Here is a 23,975-nt window from a genome sequence, read left to right as displayed (position 1 = left end):
CATTCTTTTTGGGAACTACCACAATGGGTGACACCCAATTTGTATGTTCAACTCATAGATGAATTCCGCTTCCATCAGTTTATCAATCTCTTCCTTGATTCATTTAGCAAATGTGTCATTATATGTATAAGGATGTTGTTTGCTAGGTTTTGCATCCGATTTCAAAGGAGTTGTATGTTGGCATATCAATGGATCAACTCCTTTAAGGTCTTTATAGGACCAAGCGAACACATCTTTATACTTCGTGAGAAGTTGTGTTAGCTGTGCTTCCTCCTGAGGCTCTAAATCGTTAGCTATATAGACCGGCTGAGGCTTTTCACCTAGTTCCGCGAGGTCTATCTTTTTTGCATTTCTAGGCCCATCGTAAGATTCTTGGTTGGTTCTCTCCCTGATTGGTGGTGTCATAATGATTTTTCTATCTTGGATAGTAAATTTTCGATAGTGTTGTTGCCCTTTTCTGACTCCCTTTTTCCATCACTATCTTTTTCAGTAGTCCATATCTCTCTCAAAGACCGTTTCAGTTCTTGATATTTCTGTTTACGCTCCAGTTTGGTCCACTCTTGGTCTTTTGTTGTTTCTTTTTTTGATTTTTCAGATTTTTGTGATTTTGTTTTGGTTTTAGCTTTTCTTACCTGTTTTATTTCTTCTCGCGTTCTTTCTTTTCGATTTTCTGAGAATTTTCATGATATTTGATTTTTTACACAATCCTCAGCTTTTACAAGCATCAAATAGTGAGTTTTACCTTTTATCCTGGGCATCAGGTTCTCTTTTACTTTGTTTCCTGCTCTTTTCCTCCTATAACGTTCTTGGCGTCTAGGGTGTTGATTAGCAAAATCATAAAACTTGATATTCTTGGCTTCATTTCCATGCTCACTTGAGGTGTCTGAACACTCATTATCTGCATCATCATTTACTTCTAAATGTTCAGAGGAATTGTAAAACTCTTCTTGTTCTGGAGGTTCTACCGTCTCTTTTTCTGGTACAATGCTTACCATGTAATAGGGTAGCACATCATAGCCATCCTTATCGCAAAATTTTGTTGTTGGACTGTCAGTAATGGTACAGACATCCAATGTTGCCAGTATGTGTTCCCATTCTAGAGATTCCAAGGTATCTTCAGGGAAAGGTTCCGGAATATACTGCTTGTCCTCAATTTCTCTTTCTAAGACGCATTCCTCTTTTCTTAAACTTCCACAATGTGAAGCTCCGCACATTCATAGCTCTTTTGGTTGCCCTAACCATGCTGGTAGTTCCGATCCTGCTACTGTAGCCGAATCAAACTCTTCCACTGGTGTTTGGTTTACATCTTTGTAACTATGGTCTTTCAGGTGTATTTTAGTTGTTGTCTCGCCATGTCTGAGGTATATGTGGTCATAACCCCAATCTTGGACCATCTTCTGTTGTCGCATGAATGGTCATTCCAAGATTATCTCATAATTGTTCTTTTTGTCAAAATCGACTATTGCAAATGTATGCTCATACTCGATTCCGCATGAAGTGACAATTACTTTTTCTAAGAGTCCTAGAGGCTTCTCCATGAACCCTTCTGCCAACTGCAGCTTCATTATGGTAGCCCTCAAAGCTGGTTTTCTCCATTTTCTCCAGATTTCCTTGGTGGCGATAAAAACTTCCGCTCCATTGTCAAGAATAGCTTTGGAAACTACTCCTTGGAATTCTACCGGTAGCGTCGTGTTTCCGTCTTCTCCCTCGTAATATTCTCCAACCTTATTCAATGGTACCGGCCTAGTGTTTAGGTTAGGTCTGTCCAACTCCCTGATTCATTCTTGGAGCTTCAAGGTGGGGTCTTTTACTCCAAATTTTTCTAGGTATTTTTCTATTGTGGTCCACATGTTTGGTCTTAACCTTAGGAGTTCTGCTAACATGATTGTGCATGCCACCGGGGTGGATAACAACTCAATCAATCCTTGCGAATCCATCACCTTGTTAGAAGAAAGTCTTTGAGATGGGATTGCTCTCACTTTCAACTTAGCTTCATATTCTCCCAGGTAAGAGGGTAAAGTTCTCAAAGAGTCTGGTTGGCTGTGCCCCGAACTAATAGATCTTGGTCTCCCCCTTGTGAATGTATCTCAAAGTTCATTTGTGATCTTGCCTCAAATTCTTCAATAGGAGGTAAGATCACGTTCTTTTCTTCTCTCGTGCTATTCATGTGGTTACTCATCCTATTAGCCTCGTTGGCCTCTCGGATTTGCTTCCACAGATCATCTAAACCGTTACCGTCCTTACCCATTTCTGCCAATATTTTAGGATGGACCCCGTCACTGGCCCCATCGGTGGTATTTGGCACTATGATATGCTCTCCTCTGCACTCATAATCATTAGTGACTCTTTCCTTTGTTTCTTCATGTTTCTCTAATGTTGGTTGGATCGGGGTTGGAGCTGGTGCGTCATGACAATTTGCCGGTTTACCCAACGGGTCTTCCATCAATGATTGAGCCGTCTTGATCATCTTTTTACACATATCCAACCTTTGTTTTTCTATTTCTTGTATATGGATAAGTCATCCACCTTTGCTCCTGGGTTTGGTTCTTTTTAAGTCGAGCTTCATAAGCTTTTAGAAGAGCATCCAACTGCTCGTTTACCTTGTCTGCCAGTACAGATCCTCTTGATCCTGCACTTTTGGGCTCTTCTATTTCCTTGGATGCTATGGCTGCTATGGTGTGTGAGCTTAAGCTAGCTAGATCCTCTAACCGCTCCAATCTGTTCTTTGTATGTTTCAACTCATCGGATAGGGCTGATTGCTCTCGTTCTTTCTTGGCTTTCCTGCGCGCCTTTCTAGCTTTCCAGGTGCTTCTCTGATTTTTCATTTCTGAACTTTGGGCATCGGTTTTTGGTTCTTCTACTATGGATTCATTCGTCCTTGTTTGGGCTTGGGCTCGTGTTACCGCCTGAATAGGTATGATTGTTTCATTTTCAGATCCTCCACTGGAAGGTACTGTTTCAAACAGGTTCAAGGTGGTTTTTTCTCCTTTGCTCGGGTTTTTAGGGCAATCGGGAATCAAATGAGTAATTCCACATTCTGGGCAATATGCATTGACTCTAATGATTTCATCATGAGGATAGTCTCTCAGCCAATGGTCTCCGCCACACTTGTAATAGGGTCCCTTGGGTTGTTGAGGTGCTCCTTGAGCCTCTCTTTGCTGGTAAGCTTGTCTCTGTTTGCCCATGCCTCCATTGGCTATGAACAACAATGTTCGTTCATCTAAGCTATATCTTCCTTCTCCTACGGCCTGTGCAGCAGTTGGCAGTCCTTGATTCCCTATCATGCTCCATGGTTCTGGTGTCGAGGGTTCTTCCGGTGGATAGTAGACAGGATTTTCCGCATATCCATTGGGATCTTCATAATATGCATGCATAGGCACCAAAGACTTTTCTTCTGATTCAGTTACCGTTGGTGTGTATCTTATACCAACTGGTCGTAAACCTCGTAGGGGTGGTTGTTGCCCCAACACCGTTTGTGGTCTTTCTACACCTACAGGTCCTGGTAAGTTTCCTGCTTGATATCTGGGCATCGGTGGTACTTGAGGGGAAGCTACTAGAGCTTGGGGAGCGTAAGGTCTCTCTCTCACATATCCCTTGTTATAATAACATTCCTCGGTCCCATGGTTTGTCCATTTTTGTTCAATAACACACCACTTGGGCTGTTTAGCCTGGGGTTGGCGTACAAGTTGATCTTTTTTAGCACTTCATCTACGAGCTGCTCTTGGTTTACCGCTATTTCTCCTTTCAGTGTTGTCTTGGAAGACTTGCTCCCACTTTGCTGTGAAGATGAATCGTCATCAAGGTCCTTGAACTCCCCTTCTTTGTAGACCGCACAATTGTCGACAAGGTACAGAGCCTCCTTGGTCAACTCATTCAACGTCGTGCTCCTCTTCATATGTAAGTCTTTCTGGAGATCTGCATTCCTTAGTCCTTGGATGAATATCAGCATAAGCCTGGACTGAGTTGGCAGTTCTTCAACAGGACAGAACTTAACATATCTTTTTAGTCTTAGGGATGCCTTTCGTACAGATTCTCCATCTTTTTGTTTGAATTTATGGATTTGTGAGACGGTATTATGAGCTATTCCCCTTTGAGAGAATTCGTCAATAAACTCGTCAAACACTTCCTTCATCGACTCAAAGTCTCTATGCTCCACAGAGTCAAACCAAGTTGCAGCATCATCCTCTAGGGTTAGTCCAAACCCTGCAAATTGGGTAGGAAAATCTAACACATCTTTGGCTCTAATTACACGCACAAAGGCTGCTACATGATCTCTTGGGTCTCTATTTCCTGTGTATTTCTTGTTTACCCATTTTTGCACTTGAGAAGGTCTAATTCTGCGATGGTCTACAAACCTCATCATTGGATCACCCCGTCCAAGTCGATACACCTCCTCATGCCTTCTGTAATAGGCTGGTTCCTCTCCCAACGGTGTTCCTAAGCCATAATTTCTAACGGTTCTCGCTGGAGGTGGTTCATCTCTTCGAACTCGTTCCATGGGTGGTCCTCCAGGCTCGGTCGACCCTTGTGTCTTTGGCTTACTCTCTGCTTGATACCTTGAATAGTGTGGTGGTTCTTGCAAATCACTGAGCCCTTGTGCGGCTTGATAACCATCTTGGTTTCGGTCTGGTTCCATTGTTGCACTCTGTCAAAGCCATGCCTGCAATGATGGCTGGTTTGCTGGTTGGTCTTGGTTGTTGAATGCTTGCGGTTTGGTGGAATGTGAGGTAGTGTCATACTCATCTGAAAATGGATTTGTTGACTTGCTTGGGGTGTGGACGGCTCTCGGCATTTCCTCAGGGGCATATGCTGATGCTCCTGGACCTGTTGCTCTTTCTACTTCCTCTGGGAGAATACGTTGGTATTCTCGCCCGTATCTATCAACGAAAACTATGCCCTTTCCCGTAGCAGTTTCATAAGAGAAGAAGCAAAGAACCTTGTCTTTGCTTAGTTCGTTTACATATGGTTCTTTGCTGCGAAAGTAAGAGACAATACCCTCACTCTCATGTTTGTAGATTCCCACATTCTCATTATAAGTTGGAATCCTGGTTGTTTTCTTATCATACATAAAAATAGCTCTAGGCCGATCAATGTTTGGTGGCGGTTCTTGAGTTTCTAAAACCATTTTAGCTTTGGCCACATTGTCTCCATATCTGTTGTAATCTTCAGGGTTGCTAACTATTAAATAGTGGTTCCCGTTTTCGTCTCAGAATCTATCTCCATCATCATACAATCGGATTATCTCCAATCTTTGTGCTGGCCTCTCTTCGATACAAATGCACTTGCGGCCTCGATAGTCAGAATAGACTAGGACTCCTCTTGAGTTTGTTCCCTCTAAGAAGATCACCGTGACCCTGGAATCATTCAAAGGATTTTGGGAGGTGATTCCTCCTCGCATAGGTCCATCTTAGGTGAAACCTCCTGGCTGTTGACTACCCATCATGAAGAAAGATTTGTCTGATGAAGTGTCAGTATCACTACCTTCCTCAATAATCGGTGCTAGCGGATCTAGCCTTGCCTGAGTTACACTCTCTTCGGTGGACACTAAGCTACCTTGGTCAACTGCCACCTTTTGGTCTCTAACAATGTATCTTCCTTATCTTAAATTCATCAAACTTATCAATGCAATTTATCACAAATTCAACCACTCACCTGGCAATGGGTCAGTTTCTGCACAACTTCTTGCTCTGTTGCCTGAGTTACACTCTCTTCGGTGGACACTAAGCTACCTTGGTCACCTGCCACCTTCTGGTCTCTAACAATGTATCTTCCTGATCTTAAACTCATCAGACTTATCAATGCAATTTATCACAAATTCAACCACTCACCTGGAAATGGGTCAGTTTTTGCACAACTTCTTGCCCAATTGAATCAAAGCATTTATCTGCTAGAGGTTATCTTAGTAATGATTGGTATAACTGGAGAGTTAATCTCAACCACTACTGTATTTTATACACTGCTGATGTTCCGGATTAGGTTTACTAATTTGGAACAATACTTCCCTCTGATGTTGGCCAATTTACGCGAAAAAGTCTAAATTCAGTCTTTGCTTTGTCAAATGGGCAAACAAGGTCCAAATTCACTTCTGAAAGATATTCTGGAACCCTTAAGCCAAATGGAACCTCGCTGTCTAGGCCATATCAAATTTTCTCTACAGTATGCCCTAATAGACATCCTACGCGTAGGATGTCTCCTGCTGTGTTTTGACTGGGATTTTGCACTGTTGTTTCCCTTTGTTGTGCTGAGCTTACAGCTGCTTTTACTTTTTGATTTAGACACCTATTAGCTTGTCAATGAGTCAGAAATCTGTTCCGACGGCCTGTTGATGGTATTGATCAGTCTAATCAACTCCAAATTGGACCAAAATTGACTAGCAGGCTTGCTTTAGGCTATATAACACCTTGCAATGCCCAAAGTCAAAGTCTGGCTTCATTTTCTTGTATTAGACATCCTACGCGTAGGATGTCTTTTTGTTCAGAATGGCTTTAAACTAAAGTCTTAAGCTCCCCTTGAGTTGCTGATCACTTTGGTATACTCAGAATTCAGTTTGGAGTCCCAAATCACTCAGAAGACATCCTACGCGTAGGATGTCTTTTTGGCCTGTTTGACCCCAGATTTGTCCCACAGCTTACCCTTGATTTCAGTATTCCAGTGGTATGCTTAGATTTTGATTTGGATGTCAAAAGTCCCAAACTTCAGCTTTTTTTGCTTTTTCAGTCGAAAGTGCTAAAGTCCACTTTGAACCCAGCTTTCTTACCCAAATGAGGTGAAACCCCTTTCAGTCACTCAATATATCATGCAAGACACACTCATGCAGCCATCTTATGGTTTTGGTCTCAAGTTAATGTTTTGGCACTATTTGGGTAGGATGTCTAGCAATTTCAGTCTATTTGGCGTTATCCTGTCAAGATATGGCCAAATTTCCCCTTTCCAGTTGAAATTAGGATAAACCCTACCTTCTGAACACACTGGTCAACTCAAAATCCCAAAATTCCTCCCAGATTGGCCTGTAGTAGACATCCTATGCGTAGGATGTCTCCTGGCTTAAATATAAGGTTTTTTTCTGATAGAAATGCTCCTGATGCTCTGTAGATATATCAGAAACACTCACAGTAACTTTTGGACTTCAATTAGGCTTTCAACCACAATTTTGCGTCTTTTTGCATCTTTTACAATCTTGTAATGATTCTACCAAGCAAGTGTACATGCATGAAATGCTCTAGATCTGAATCATGATGTCCTACTTACTCTACTCCTACCTATCATGAAGAAATGGTGATAATGGTGTTTTTGGTTGCTTTTTGGCCTCTCCTGACTCTCAAGCTCACCTCTCACTGCTTCTACCACTCCAACTCCTACTCTAGGAATCGACTACTACCTAAAACTACCTAAGTCAACCTCGTCTACCTAAGTCGAAGGATCTACGCCAGACACACGCTTCCTAGACTCCCTCTAAGACCTAGAGAGTCCTCCACCCTCTGATCCTATCTAAATGTAAAGCAAGACTCTTGGCACGCCAAAAATCCCAATCCTCAAGGATTAGTCTCAGTCACCTACCTAAGGTTTTCGTCCCCGACAGCGGCGCCAATGTTGGACGGGTATGCCGCGACGGACGTCAGCACAACGAGAATTCACCTAACAAGTAATGTCAGCTAAGGACGAAGCTTAACCTGCAGGCGCGTGGAAGCAAGCATAAGGTGTCAATCTACACTCGACCGACTCCTAACTAATTCCTACAGAGGTCTCTACCAATTGTCTAAGTCAAAGCCTTCAAGAGTACAAAAGAGGAAACTTCCTACAATGCTTGCTAGAGCCGAACACCCATCAAACACTTTCGAGACACCATAGAACTTGAAGGAGACCCTACTAATACCTATAGGCCACTCTCCCGAAGGTCTATGAACCAAAATCACGACCTAAAACACCCGGTGTAGAAACACGTAGGATGTCTGGCCGAAATCTGCAGGTCTTTGTTTTCGAAATCTGAAGTGCCTAATGTGTAGTTCTACTCAATGTGAACGCGTGGATATGCTGCAATGGGAAATCAGATAACGTATGCTCACCCAAACAACCGATGAAGCTCGTAGAAGGAGCTCCCAAAGCTGGACCGTACGCGCGCAATGTTGGTATCGGCGCGTAGTTCTAGTCAGGGGCAACACACTGCACTTCTCCGCACTCGATTCCGACCACCGTAGCACACGTAGCGTCAAGACGAAGCTCACTCTCTCTCTCTCTCATACACAGTACGCTCACTCATAGACTTCAAACTTCTTTTTTAAAAATGACAAAAGGCCCTTCATTAAGGTCAAAAAGTGGTATATATACCTTACAACTTCTCAAACCCTAAAGTTCCAAAATCAACCATCTATTCAATCTAACTATCAAAACTGGAATACAATCTGGAAACTTCTGTAAGTCCCAATATTTACAAGGTGAAAAATCGGGTTTTCCTCAATGAATGAATAATTACAAAAATAATAGTCCGCCGAGTAGTTAGATGCCGTGGGGTGTGTCCAGCTTCTAACAGTAGCTTTGAGGTAGGTGAACTATCTCCCAACTGGTATTAGAGCTATTGTATGTCCACAATGCCACCTAGAACGAGCACTAAGAGGTCGTCAAATAGCAACTCTCTTTATGGAAAACCAAGAGAGGGTTAGTCCAAGCTCGAGGAAACTCAAGTAGGATCTGAAACTAATCTCTAACCCGGGAGTGAACGTGAGGTCTCTCCAGGAGGGGATATTGCTAAAGAATCAAGGGATTCATAGCATTCCAGTCATTCCAGGTGTCTGAGAGTTCAAAGGGCTATTAGATAGGACATGACTTTAGGATCCAAAAGTCAAAATCAGACCGATGGAAGTGATAGGAGTTGAAAAATGCATCACTCACTACACAAGGGAACCAATAAAACAATAGAAGAGACAGTGATAGAGATGGAAACCGAGGACTGTGAGGCTGACACTAATCATTACGACAAGAAGAAGACACACAAGAAGAAACCAGTATGTAAAGCCATAATCAACAAGACCAAGGAACATTCTATGGATCTAAAATTTTTATTTCCTATATTCAAAGGGGGAAAGAAGGATGATCTTGATAATCACATACAAGCCTTTGAATAGTATGCTGAGCTGAAGGACATGGATGAGGATGAATGGGGGAAATTTTTTCCTCAAACACTGAAGTACGTAGCTAGGAATTAGTATTACCATCACCCAACCTGCCAACTTAGATCGTATTACAAGCTCACTAAATCCTTAAAATTGGAATACTTAGACAATAGGGGAGATGAAGATATTTGTGTGAGCTGATAAGATCAAGCAAGAAAAGTTGTCAATCAAAAGTTATGTAGAAAAGATAAAAGAATTGACTAGTTAACTACAAGAACCTCCCTCAGAGAAAATGATGAGAGCTTGGTTTTTTGATGGCTTTAAGAGTAGGAAGTTGCAAGAGCAAGAAGTACTAGCACCAGCAAGAAAATTCAATGACTTGGTACAGAGAGCACTAAAGTTGAAGCAACAAGTGCAAATGAAAAAGGCCATAGAAGAAGGCAGTTCAGTGACAATGATTCATTTGTTGAAGAAAGTTCAGAATCTAGATCCAGCTCCAGTTCTTTTAAAAGTGAACCAGAGGACAAGAGTCAAGCTAAGAAAGGGGCTTGGACCATGAAAATTGAAGAAATGTCTAAGAAAATTGTTGAGATAGCCAAAACAAGAACCTCAATAAGAAAAAGAGAAATAAGGTGTTCTAAATGTAGGTCAAAGGACCACATGTCAGATGAGTGTTCCCAATGCACATATTGCAAGGCCTTTGGTCATGTTGTCTGGAACAATTGTGAAATTTGGATTCATCACTTCAAAAAGGGAAAGGAACTCTTAATAATTGCCCTCACAAATCCAGAAGTGCTCAAGGAAGATGGAGCTAGTGGGGCTAGTGAAAATGAAGTCACTACTACAAGCACTAGAGGGGACAGGGATGCTATCGAAATGGAATGGGAAGGGGCAGGGGAGATTTTTCTAAGAGAAACATGAACTCCTATACTTGTGGAAAGTATGGCCACTCTGTAGCTTAGTATGCAAATTTATCGAAGCCAGAGGTAGTTGGCCAAAAACCACGAGAGTGAGTACCCATAAGAGTAGTCACAAGGAGCAAAGGGGTAGTGATTGAAGAAATTCCTACTGAAGAAGATAGTCAAACTGCAGAGGCCAGAAAGTGGGAGTAGTAGAGGAAATTGTGGAAGGCTAAGGGTAAAGAAAAATTAGTAGATGAATGGCAAGAACAAAGGGATCTTGCAACAAAAATCACTAAACATCTATCAAAGAAGTTTTCAAAACAACCAGAAAGTTCAGACGCTCGGACCATTCACAAAATACCACCTTAGTCTGAAGCAACAGATGGACTAGATGAGTCTATGATTTCTGTAGAACAAAACTTGAGACAAGAATCAAGGCAAGTCAAAATAGTCTTGGTCAAGGCTGGACATACTGGCCTGGGGAAGAATCGGGTGGTTCATCACAGAGCCAGGCAACAACTACAAGCAAACTAGTAGAATGGAATTGTGAAGATTCTCACAGGGAGAAGTCTTCTAGTTTGGACAGCGGAAGTTTGGGCAATGAGCAAGATGAGATATGTGTTAAGAAATGTGATCGGATTTAGAAATTAACTGTAGAGTTTGATGACATTCGATACACATTGCCTGAGGTGGATAAATTTATCAGACAAAAGAGAAAAGCTGAAGAAGAGGCAAGCACATTGGATTTGGTGGCCATTAGAGATGATAAGGTTCTAGTAATCCAAATAGACTATAAGATTAGGAAACAATGGGGACCATTATCTGGTGTTATTTTGGATGGAGTAGCGGGAGTGAATATTCTGGTGAGCATCTTTGACAAAAGCTAGGAATAATCGAGATGCCAACTCCGTTTAGAATAAGAATGGAAGATCATACGGTAGTCCAAGCAATTGGACTCATTGAAAACATGCAGATAAGGGTGGAAAAGAGAAATTTAAAACCACTTTCTTAGTGTTGGATGTGCAAGGGGCCTATGGAATTCTCTTAGGAAAACCATGGCTCAAACCTATTGGTGCTATACATGATTATGCAAACATGACATTGACTATTCAAGGCTCTAGTAGGAGAATCCAGATCAAGATAGATAACACCAGATCATGGAGGAAAGCATTAAGACCAAAAGAACTCTGTAAGAAGTATGGTACAAAGAAGATTGAGAGGATGTTAGCCTCCATGAATATCTTTGCTTTAATAGAGACCAGACCTCATCGTGGTAGTACTAATGGAAAAATAATACATTGAACAATAGAAACAACAATACCTCTATTAGTCATTGAAGTAAACGTAGGATAGAGACCAGTCCAGATATATGGTTGGGAACTAGAACAATCTGTACCTCAAAAGCTTAACAAAAGGGCAGAGACCAGTTCAATGGAACATTCAGAGGTGAATGAATAAACTCCAATAGCACTACAACAAGATCTTCAGAATAACCTCCTGGAGGTCGATAACCCATTTAATGATTATTTTGTGGGTATTCAGACATATAAGGAAGCTGAATCATTGGCTAAGAGAAAGGGAGGTGGGACAAATTGGTTGCTTCCAGCCAATCAAAATTTAGAAGAATGGAATGTTGGTTCAAAAGAGGAACCCAGAATTATTAAAATCAATAAACATATGAAGCCAAAAATCAAGAAAAAAGTCAAGACACTATTCTAGAAGTATACAGATGTATTTTCTTGGGAGCATAGTGGTCTGAAGGGAGTAGATCCAAAAGTGTGTTAGCATACCACTAAAACTAGATGCCAGACCAGTAAGATTGCAGAGATATAGATTGAACGGTGCTCACTTCTCTCCTTGTTGCGCTTCCTACTCCCTTCTCGGTTGTCACATTGCAGTGTCATCTATTGCGTTGCAACCGCAGGTAAGAGCTCTACGCATTGACGTAAACGTTTCATGGTAAACTGTAGCTTTTGGCATCACCGAGCGACCCCCGGCCTAATTTCATCATAAGTAGGAATTTCAGCTAGGAAATCACAAAGTAAGCATAGGTGGGGTATTGGGCATCATTGCTAAGCATTTAGATGTATTTGGGGTCAAACACGACTAGGTCAAAAACTCACTGCTATTAATAATCGTGATTTTTTAATTGACCTAAAGTGAGATTTGAAACCATGAGCATGTGTGCTTAGATCTTATATACATGTCCTAGAAGTTTCGTAACATTTGGATGTCATTTGATGTTGTACGTCATGTTTTGTTTGCCAATAGCGACTAGCTTTTGGTGACTTTGGTCATTTGAGTGTAGCTTGTGTTAGATGCGAGTTGTCTGTTGTTTTGTAAGAGATTGACAACCTCTTGTAGCCTCTATGAACTAGTCAAGTCAGCTTCATCCCATGGATTGACAATTATATCCATGGTTCCCGCTATGTCTGCAATAAGATAGGAGTGAGGTTACGAAGCCCATCCCACATTTGGCGCCGCTGCCGGAGACAAATAGACCTAAACTAGGGAGAACAAGAGCATCTTGTGTAGTTGTCCTTAACTTCCTCTAGGATCACCTAGTTTTAAACTTTCTCTTCAAAACCGCATAGCTTAAGAGTGTCGTCTTTTATTGTGTAGATGTAGCTTGGAAGTAGATTGTACTTGCTAAGTACCTTGTAGGATTGTAGGATTAGGTTAAGATTTTGAGAATGATCGATGGACCAGGCAATTAGTCTTAAGATCAATGCTCAGAAAACCATAAAAAACAAGAAAACAAGTGTTTGTGGACACCTTTCCCACAACCCAATTGAAGTAGAACCTAGGAGTAGGGTAAGTAGAATCTGAGGTGGGATCTCAAAACATTGCTCACTCTAAAAGAATCAATTGTGAGTTTTTTATGTGAAGTTGCAAAAATTCAGGTCTATGGCTTAAAACAGCACCAAAAGACTATGAACCATTGAATCTGGCTGTAGATTATGCTCTAAAAGTTATATGAACTAGTGGGTAAGCTTAAGGATGCAATTGAGGTAAATTTTCAAGAGCTTGCAAAAGATCAGATTATTTACTTTTTCTTGAGATATTAGGCCAAATTAAGTCTTGACTTGACTCAGAGGCTTAAAACAGGCCATAAAATGACTGTCTATTGGAAAAATTACAAAAAGTGTTCATTTCAGGCTAAATGTAAATAATCACGATTATTTACTTTCAGCTCAAAATTGACCAAGGTTGATACCAGAGACTCTATACATGATTTCAAACATCTTTTTTAAAGGCTCATAGAATTTGGATAGCAAAACAAACCAAAACCTTGAGAAACATTGAAATCTGTACTGATTGTCGAGAACTTGAGTGTGACTTGGTAAATCTTGCTCAAATTTAGTGAAACTTGACTCAGAGGCTTAGATTGAAGTGTTAAACATGTGTATATGCTCAGATGATCAAAACACAAAGCAAGATATCTTGAAAAATCCTACCTGAATTACCTCCAAGTGTGAGTGTAACTCCACACATAGCAAGCAATCAAAATTCACTACGTATCTAAATCTCTTCTAGGTGTGAGAATACCTCTACACAAAGAAAGAGATTATTATTTAATCTACCTAAATTGTCTGCAGTGTGAGGAAAACAACCCGTTTTCACGGTATATAAATGACTATATGTCGATTGAAGTTGTAAGAAATTATACGATACTGTGTTTTTGTTGATGTGGCACCGTATAATATGGCCAAAAAAATATAGGTGTCGTTTAATACACCCGAATAAAGCTTATAATACGTACGCCGTATAATGTAAAATGCAAATTAGGTCACACATATCACTACCACGTATATGGTAATAGTGTGGTGCGTGCAATGATGCAATTTTGGGACTCTCTTTCTGTCTTCATCCTTGTATGCATGCACCCAAAATAGAAGTGATTGCTTTTCAATTAAACCCTAAGAATAGTAGGCTAAAAAAAGTTCTATTTACATTGCTTTTTTTAAAGAGTAAAACATAAGTACAATCAATACAACATCAAAAAGTAGTATTAGTGATAACAATTTTAGATATTGACATTTGGCATAAGCATAGTGGACATACAAATCTGCAAAATCTATAACTATGAAAAATTAGGATCGTGTGATTAGGTCTCCACAATCTCAAAAAAATAAAAATTCTTTCAAAACAAGTGGAGTGAAGACCCTTAGAGAAAACTCAATTCACAAAGGGAAATGAAAAGGCTTGACATGGCAATTGAAAAGTCAAAGGTAGGTCCTTTCGAGTGGGAAGGGACATGAAAGGGCTCTAGTATTTAAAAAGCCAAAAGTCCTTTCACTCTTTACGTAAGAATTGTTGTGGACTTGGTCTTTTGTTTTTTCATGTTCCACATTTCCCTCATCTTTTACACTCTCATTAGTGTTTCTCCTCAGTGTTACCTTATCTCATGAATTTACTTCTTTTAAGTATGTCCACGATCTCCAAAAAAAAAACCCCTTTCTTTTCCTCTTTTTCGGGGTGAGGTCCATCTCTCCTTGGAATGATTGATCTTGGGAGTGAGTGGGTAGTGTACCATTGATTTGTGGTTTTTGATGCAAAATGTTACCCATGTAGGCTAGGCAAAGGTATCGCATAAGAAATGAAGCTTTTTATTTCTTTTAGGTATACTTTTTAATTTAGTTTTTCTAGTGTTTAAGATGGCTAAAATATATAAGATATGTGAGCCTTGTTAGTTTGGAGAGTAGCCTTGTTGATTTGCGGTTTTTGATGCAAAATGTTACCCATGTAGGCTAAGCAAAGGTATCCCATAAGAAATGAAGCTTTTTATTTCTTTTAGTATACTTTTTAATTTAGTTTTTCTGGTGTTTAAGATGGCTAAAATATATAAGATATGTGAGCCTTGTTAGTTTGGAGAGTAGCCAAAAAACCATTTCCTCATGACAAGCATGTAAGAAAAAAAATGTGTTAAGAGATAGTGCATTCTGATGTGTGGAGCCTTGTAAAGATTGCATCTATGGGTGGATACATGTTTTATGTTATCTTCATTGATTACGATACAAGAAAGGTGTAGGTGTAGTTCATGAAGGAGAAAAGTAAGGTATTTACCCATTTTCATAATTTTAGTTTTATGGTGGAAAAACAAACAAGAAAGTATGTTCAACACATGAGGTCAAATGGAGAGGGTATTCCAACGAGTTGAATAGTGTCAAGACACCGGCAAGGCCGGACTAGACAAGGGCAGGGCCGGGCTAAGTAGTGTGGAAAGAGAGTCTAACTAGGGCAAAGGGTCAAGGGCTATGCTATATAGTGGGTGGTTGGGTGGTGGACTCCTAGGTTCTAGTTCCCCTTGTCTTACATTGGTATCAAGAGCAAGCTTCCTTTTTTGGGAAAGGCACGGCCGTGGAGGAGGGGAGCCACACAATTGTGCATGCTTTTGTGCATGTCGGGGTCAAGGGGGCGTGGAGCATCCCTCCTGTGAGGAGGACGACAAGGCCAGCACGCCGTGGGCAACCCCCTCGCAAGGAGGAGCCATCGAGGCGGACTTGTACCAAAACCGCCACTTGTGGGCTCTATGGCTATGCGTCGGGCAGGGGAGGACTTTAAGTCATAGGGCCGGAGCTCCTACCTCAACACAGTGAGCTCCACGTTGATGGAGCTCATTTGCGTGCTGCTTTGAGCGGCCATAGCCGACTATGGACGTCTTTTTTTCCCACTTAAGGGCACCCAGCCCCCTTGGGGGTTAGTGGCCATACACAAAATTTAAACATAAGGGGCGGTACCCACAGTAGGGTACCCCACCTCCTTACTCCACGTGCGGATTCGGCAAGGCCGGAGAGGTGCGGCATAGCATTGATGAGGCCGGCACAAACTTCGAGCCAAATTCTCTATGTATTACGTAGAAACTCAGAGATTTCAAGACACCATTTTGACGGAGTTCAAGTACAATTTTTTGGTAAAATCAAATAACGCTTTCAAGTCTAATTGATTCGGCTATCAAGAACTTGTGGAATTCCATATACGGCGGACAATTCGAATCACTCTCCATCGGGATACTATCGATTTTGACAGAATTATCAAGGCTAATTACACTTTGCGAGTGCTCTCAATATCAAGTATTTTTTTTGACTACTCCTTGCACCACAATGTGTCACCATGGATTCGGATATCAATATGACATTCAATTTTGAGCAAAGTACGCCTGATCCTGCCAATGATGGCCCGCGACTAGATCCTCTCAAGGAGAATACCCGCGACGCTACAATAGGTGATGATACTTACGAATTGCTCCATATTTAAGAATTTCGTGCACTTCAGACACGCATGACAGTCATGGATGAAAATTTTAAAGCTTTAAATGAAAATGTTACTAAACGATCCACATTAGTAATTCAATTAATGCAACAGCTATCCAAGAGTCCTGCTGACATGCACATGCATGAGCAAGTTTCTACACAAGGGCAAGGCACTTCTAATCTAGGGCAAGGCCCAAATGCTGATACGTTGCATACTCTCACTACAAAAGAGGTGGATGAATTGTTGAAAAACACCAAACCAACGATATTTAAGGGAGAAGACCGAGACCGCAATAAGGATGCAGTGAATATCTTTCTCAGCAAGTGGGATGGAATTCACGCCTTACAGCGTACTCGGAACGCAGTCAGAGCCCTGCAACGAGCTTAACTCTGGAAGGCAAGGCCTATAAATGGTGGATTTCTCTCAAGGAGAAGAACATCATACCATAGAGTTGGGCAGCTTTTGAAGCTATGTTTAGCAAATAATTTTTGCCTACAAACGAGGCAGATTGGAATTGGACGGCTTGGGACACATGTTCCATGTGCCAATACCCATCACTACTTGAATATATCTCTCACTATTGGGATGTTATCCTCAAGTTGGAAGGCTTAGATACCTTTCAACAAGTACCGGAATTCATACGAGGTCTGACACCCGAGCTTAAGAAGTATGTCAAGACCCAAGACCCTAAAACACTTGAGGAAGCCATAGTGAAAGCATATATTCATGATGATCCAGATGAAAAGAAAACACATAATAGTCACGTGCCTGCTAATACACATGGTAATACACGCACTCAATATGGGCACAATAAAAGAAAATTTATAGTTTCCAATTCGGATGCCTCTAAAAAACCCAAGGGGTTCAGGGGTCCTCTCTCTCCTCAGGACTTTATTTGATAAAGCCAAGAAAGAAAAATTATGTTTTCAATGTTTAAAAAGAGGTTCTAACAAAAAGGATTGTCCCAAGGGAAAATCTGTTGCTCAGGGCAAGGAGAAAGCAGTGCACATGGTGGTGCGCCCAAGTCATGTCGACCTAGGAAATAGCCAGGAGCAGACGCATAGCAGCAGACAGAGTGATAACAAGGTGGTTGGACACATGATAGGTGTAATTTTGAGCAGGTGTCCTCATGATATGTATGCCATATGTGACATTATGCAAGTCAAGCATTGATTTTCCAATCCCGACAAGTCGAAAGCAGAATCCCCGAGCAAGTGGATATCCCTTTGATGTTGTCGACATTCGTGACGGTTGTCGCTTTTATTGGCAGGTATGACACCTCGAAGCGGTTTTTATGCGATTTTGTGGCTATCAAGCCTTGGTATAGGAACCGGCACCCTTGTGGTATGGTATGAAGGGTCGCAGTCAACATGGCCAAATGTCGAGTGCCTTCTGTGGGAACATTGCCCAAGCCTTAAAAAAAGTAAAACGGGATTTTTCTAAAGGCAATGATGCTAAAAAAACGAGTTGCAGTGAGAAGGGTGGCGCTGTAGGGAAAAAACGCCTCTTGGAGGTTGGCATGCGAGCAACTGCAGAGGAGGTAAGGTAGGGCCACCAGAGGTGTCACCATAGGGAGGTGAAGAGGGCGCCACTTGGGGCTTGCATGAGGAGGAGGTTACGCTCAGGGAGGGGCCAGGCCGCTGTGTATGCCAGGAGTTTGACAGAAGGGGGGGAGGCCAGACCAGGGAGCTCACAAGGAGCGTCATCAAAGGAGGGTCGCCAGTGATGGCATGAGGAGGGGGCACTGCAGTGTGGTGTGATGGGCCTGAGCACGAGACGGCAGTGGGCCGAAGATGACAGAGGGGCCGGGTTGCTGGCTACAGACGTGAGGGCTATAGAGCCGCTTCAAGAGGCAAAGGTGTGTAAGGGGCTGCAGAGGGGTGGCCATATCACAGGGGTGGCGGCCAATTGAAGACGGGAGGAGGTGACACCATACAGGTGGTGGACCGCCGACTGCAACAGGTTTTGAAGCGCCCTCGAGGAGGAGAAGGCGACCAGGTGAAGGGGTGATTGAGGGCGGGCTGCCGACTGCATGAGGGAACGGGTTGGAAGGCCGAACCAGGGGGCCTGAAGGAAGCGCTGCAGAGGAGAGAGGTGGCACTGTTTTGGAGAGACTCGACAGAAGAAGGAGGGCGCCATCTGCATGGCGGGCTGAGATCCTCAAGGGAGCTGCTACAGAGTTCCATAAGGCAAGACAAGGGATGTCTATTGCAAGTCCCATCAACAAGCGGAATTAGCCAGATCCAAGAGATGAGAGGGCTTTTTTTTATTGAAAGCATCACGGTATACTGTATTAATTAAAGCCAAGTGCATCAAAATTATGATGGCCTCTATGTGTATAGCATTTGAGTGCATCCCTATAGTTTGTAGTACATGTGATTGGTTTGTGTGTGAGTATGCTATTTACAAGGGGTAGTAAAGTTCGTGGATATCTCATAAGTGCGAAAAAACCCTATGGTGTGCAAATCTATGAGCTCGAGGGTGAGTGGGTGTATGACAAAGATCTGATAGGGATTGGAGGGTTGTTGGTTATTGAAATGGTTGTTAGTGGAGTTGTGGTGCTTTGAAGGGTTGTAGATGAAAGCCATCATGATAGGCTTTGCGACGAGGTGTGCATAGTCGGGGTTGGTCGGGATCGGGCTCGGATATTGAATATTCACAGATAGGGAGTCTAGGTGTGTGTTTACTGGGGGATAGGGGTGCTATGAGATCACTGGGCTATAGAGAGGCATTCACCAAGTGTGCTGGTGGTTTTTCGACTTCCCTCTTTCCATCTTGTGGTGCCCCCACTGAGGATCCACTGATTGCTTCTTGACCGAGTGTTTGTGAATCAAGATGAAGCAGAAGTTTCGTCCAGTGTTCAAAGGAGATGAAGATGCTGACGAGTGGAGTGCCGATTTTGAGCTGTTTATGCTGGCAGTATTGCAGATGTCTGATGATGAAGCAAAGCTCCAGACTCTACCTTTGGTGCTGCGAGGTAAAGCAAAAGTTTGGTTCAATGGTTTGGAAGATGCACACAAGCAGACTTGGATCGGATTTTGCGAGAAATTCTTACAAAGATATCGAAAGGTGGTGTCGGCCTCGGAAGCAGATGCAAAGCTCAAAGCCTTGCAGCAAGAAGTAAGTGCAAATTTCGATGCTTTTGTTGATCAATTTGAAGCTTATTGGGGGGATTTTGTGGCTGCTTGGAAGAGAGCGGACTATGAAGATCCAAGCACTTATGATGAAGCTGTCAGAGTTGCCAGAGCAAAGAGTCAAAAGATGAAGAAGAAGATGGAAGAAAAATTGCTCTAGTCGACAGTCACGGTAGCTAGTGGACCTAGGCCCAAACAGATTGATGAGCATCAAGAGGTAAAAGCCCTTTCTTTTCTTGATATGCATTTGATCAAAGCACGTGAAGCTGATGCCAGGGTAGAAGAGCTAGAACAAGTGCCAACCAAGTCTCAAAAGGTGCAGAGAGGTATGTTCAGGGTGCCACCCAATTTGCTTCCTCAAGAGATCGAGGTGGTAAAAGATCTTAAAGAAGAGGTGTCAGTTCTAGAGCCAGCAACGAGGCTGGCAGTAGTGGTGCAAGAATCGACAAGCTCAGAAGAGGAGTTTGAAAGTTCTCAAAGCTCTAGCAATGCTTTGGACACAGATAGCATGTGGGAGACGGAGTCCATGTCCTCTAGGTACAAAACTTATGATGTTTTTCATGTAGATAAAGTGGAGAAAGATGTATACGTGTTGCCTGCCAGCCAGCTAAAGGTCGAAGAGAAGTATAGTGTTACACCTTGTGTGAATCTGCTACTCGATCAGCTCTATCTTGTGTCTCGTGATGGTGAGTCCCTATTGGACGAAGAGGTATGGTTTGATTGTGCATCTAGTTTGAGTGAAGAGCAGGTTTCTGAGGATAACTTGCAGAATCTAGAAGCAGAAACAGAGGTATGTCGAAGTGATTTGTCTATGCAGGGGGTGGGCAACCTTGCCTTGGTGAGCATGTAGAGGTGTACTTTGAGGTTTTAGAGTTTGTGTGTAGCTGTGGAGAGTTAGCTCCGACAGATGACTATGGAAACTAATACAGGTGCAGCCTATAAGGGTGTGGTTCCATGCAGAGAGGAAGGTGACACCAACCTTGCAGGTGATGAGGTCTTTGAAGAACAGGTTGAAGCTCGAGCAGGTCATGATCTTGAGTATGAAAAGGTGGTCTTGGAGCCATTTACAGAGGGTTTGGATACAAGTTTGCAAAGGGATCAGGTTTGCTTGGCTATGCAGCAAGTGGAGGCAGAGTGCAGGGTTTTGCTATTTTATGTGGTGCTATGGATACATGTGTTATTGGAGGTTGCTTTACAGGTATTTCTGTGTTAGTGGTGAGGCTTTTTTGAAGTGGAATATACCATGGAGGGTTCTATAGCGGATGATAGGATAACTACTTATGATTTAGGTTTCTCAAGTGATGGCAAGTATGCTTATAGCGGACACGAAGACTTATGGATGCAGGGTGACAAAGCTCCATGCTATGAAGAGTTGTTAGGGTGGCGTGTCTATTGGCATACGAATGCAAAGGAAGGCTTGGAGATACATACTCTACAGGTGAATGGCCACGGCCATTGTTTTGTTTTTTATCCAGGTGGAGCCTACACTATGATTGGGGAAGCTGTGAGCTTTCTGTTTGATCATGGCGGGTGATGCAGTAGCAGATAATTTTCTCTCTATCTCTATCCTATCTATATAGCCACTATATTATCATTTTGCTTATACAGTCTATAGCTCTATGTTATATCATTCTCTCTATGCAGTACTATTTTACCTAAATAATACTATGGTTAAGCATAAATGCTCAACGAGGGGGTGGGCAATGATGGTGCACCCAAGTCATGTCGACCCAGGAAAAGGCAGGAGCAGACGCATAGCAGTAGATCACAGGGTGATAACAAGGTGCTTGGACACATGATAGGTGTAATTTTGAGCGGGTGTCCTCATGATATGTATGCCATATGTGACATTATGGGTGAAAGCATGTTAACCTGTCGCGCTTTTTGTGCTAGTTAGCAGTTTCAAGTTAGCACATCTTCGAAAAGTTGGGCTTCCGGTAAATTTTTTACAAATAATATCAAAATTTGTCGGAGGTTGTACATTTGGATTCCTTGTTTCAAGTGCTTTCTATTGATATATCATATGTCATAGATCTTGGAGATGTAGCTCAAGTTATTGTAGTAGTTAGCATATGTCAAAATTGTGTTAGTTAGCATTGTCCGCGACATGAAAAAGCATGACAAGTTAACATGATTTCACCCTTATGCAGGTCAAGCATTGATTTTTCGGGCCTGACAAGTCGGAAGCAGAATCCCCCAGCAAGTGGATATCCCTTTGATGTTGTCAACATTCGTGACGGTTGTCGCTTTTATTGGCGGGTATTTTGACACCTCGAAGCGGTTTTTACACTACAACAAAAAAACGTGTTATCGACGCAGATATCGACGCGGCCTGTCGCTATCCGCGTCGCTGTGAAACCAGTCGCTATTAGCGACGCGCATAGCGACGACCATAGCAGAAAATTTTTTTCTTGGGCAGAGGACAGGTAGCCTGGCCTGTGCCCAGTTAAAAGATGGACACAGCCACGGCCAGACTTCTTGCCCTCTGCCCAAGAAAGCGAGCTGCACCAAAATATCAATCATGCTCCCGCGCACAGAAATTTCGGCAGAGTTCCTTTGTTTTTACATAAACTTTTAAAAAAAAACCATATCATGTATACGCCTCCTACATGCTATCCATGTAGGATCTCACATGAGATTTAAGGCCAATGAAAGACAACCGTACCAACTGAAAAGCATAGCCATAACTTAAAAGCATAACCATAACGAACCATAACCATAACGAACCATAACCATAACTTAAAAGCATAACCATAACTTAAAACCATAACCGGCTATAACCACTTTGATCAAAACCATAATGCAGATAACCATAACCATAAACAAAATTAACAATAACCATAAGCATAACCAGAAAGAGAAACAATAATTGTCTATACAATGACAATGACAATAATCATAACCATAAGGGAAACAATAACTATCTGAACACTAACTGTTTGTACAAAAAAGAGACATAGAAGCGTGTCTGTGTCTCACAAAGCATATACATGAAATCTGGTCCACTAATGACTAGGCGTCGCAACCTACACATAGGACAACTCACAAAATTAGTATTGATATTACTTCACATATACTGACTTAATTAAATCAACTCACACATATTAACGTCTCACCTCAAGCGATCATCGAGACTGTAAGGCCTCCTAGTCTACAGGCTCTCCTGAAGCTTCAAGATCATTCAGTACTTCATAGATACCTCTGCGATATCTATCTGACTCCTCCTCGCGTGATGGAGCTCGATGCATCGCAAGATTCTGCGTTTATACAAAAATCAAAGTAATAAGAATACATGATTCATCGCGTTTTAAAAAATGCCATAGTTAAGATTGGATAAGAAACTCACAAACTCATAGCGAAAGGTGTCAAAGCCTCCGCTGCCAAGATGAGATGTCCCCCTAGTCATCTGTCGTACCTGCACGGCCTCACGCTGCTGTCTGAACCGCGTGGCCGCTGTCCGCTCATCCTCCCTGATCTGCAGCCACGTCTCGTGTGGGATGCCCGAAGGCTTCGGCGAGCCGGTCCTGGAAAGCCTTCCCAGCTGCATCTCGTCGATGTTTGATGGTGTCCCGTACAACACCCTTGATCCACCGTGCCGAAACAACGGAAGAACCTGGAGCAGGCTGGTACTCTCTCAAGATGGTCTCCACTATGTAAGTGACTTTTTCCTTTTCTTGCTGATCCCAAGACGTCAGAATGCTGGTCGAAAACTGCAGCTCCACGAGCTGGCGAATCCGCTGTCGCATCTCAGTCCCGACTCTATCCATGTCAACAGAACCATCTCCCCGTACAGTATAGAGCTTGGAGGCACTAGGATCGTGTGTCCCCCAAGGTGTCCGAGGTGTGCCAAGAGGTGTGTCGAGAGGTGTGCCTGGGTAAGACGGGGGTCGTGAGCGAGGAGGGGTCGAAGCATCTGTGGACCCTCCTCCACAGCAACCACCACCTCCACCTCACGATCGCCGAGATCGGCGAGTGCGCCTGTGCTGCGGAGATGAGGACGTACACGCCTCTGCCCCACCCCTAGGTGTCGAAGCGGCCGTGATGGGAGAAGAAGGCGTCGTACCCATAGGCGTCCAGAACCCCGTAGGCGTCCACCCCTAGGCGTCGGACCCTCGGGTGTGAAGCCCGGAGGCGTAGTACCCGTGCCTCTGGCTACCCAGTACTGAGAAGCCTCTGCCATCTGAGCAGGCGTCATCCGTGTAACGAAGCCCATGAATGCATCTGCACTCATGGAAGCGGGATCTGGAATCTCGTCTGCCATACTAAAGTCCTGCACAAAGAAAGGAAAATAAAGCGTCAGAACACAGTATTTTAAATTAACTTTAAGCTTAATTTTAAATCAAAGTTTTCACACAAACACTTACAGGCCTAGGCCTCGACGAGTGATGCATCATTGATAAGATCTTGCACCGTATCATCGTCTATCTCTAATTGCAAACATAACTATGCCCCAACTCGTTCTGGTAGATTGTCTTCATCCATTGCATCTTCATCTACAAGTGTCAATTCTGGCTCGTCTGCGTCATCCCTCGTATATCTGTCAGCTTCCTCTACCATACCTTCGTCCATTTCATCTA

At 42.7% G+C, this 23,975-nt stretch overlaps 1 pseudogene; it reads left to right on the top strand.

The window, feature by feature from the left end:
• Nucleotides 1-18,500: 18,500 nt before the first annotated feature.
• Nucleotides 18,501-21,267, top strand: LOC147443402 (uncharacterized; annotated as a pseudogene).
• The last annotated feature ends 2,708 nt before the right edge of the window (nucleotides 21,268-23,975 follow it).

The sequence above is a fragment of the Adiantum capillus-veneris genome, chromosome 14, assembly GCF_014529385.1.
Source record: "Adiantum capillus-veneris isolate H3 chromosome 14, ASM1452938v2, whole genome shotgun sequence".
In the NCBI taxonomy this organism is placed as follows: Eukaryota; Viridiplantae; Streptophyta; class Polypodiopsida; order Polypodiales; family Pteridaceae; genus Adiantum; species Adiantum capillus-veneris.
Note: the sequence above shows the minus strand (reverse complement) of the source record. Positions and strands in the feature narration are given on the sequence as shown.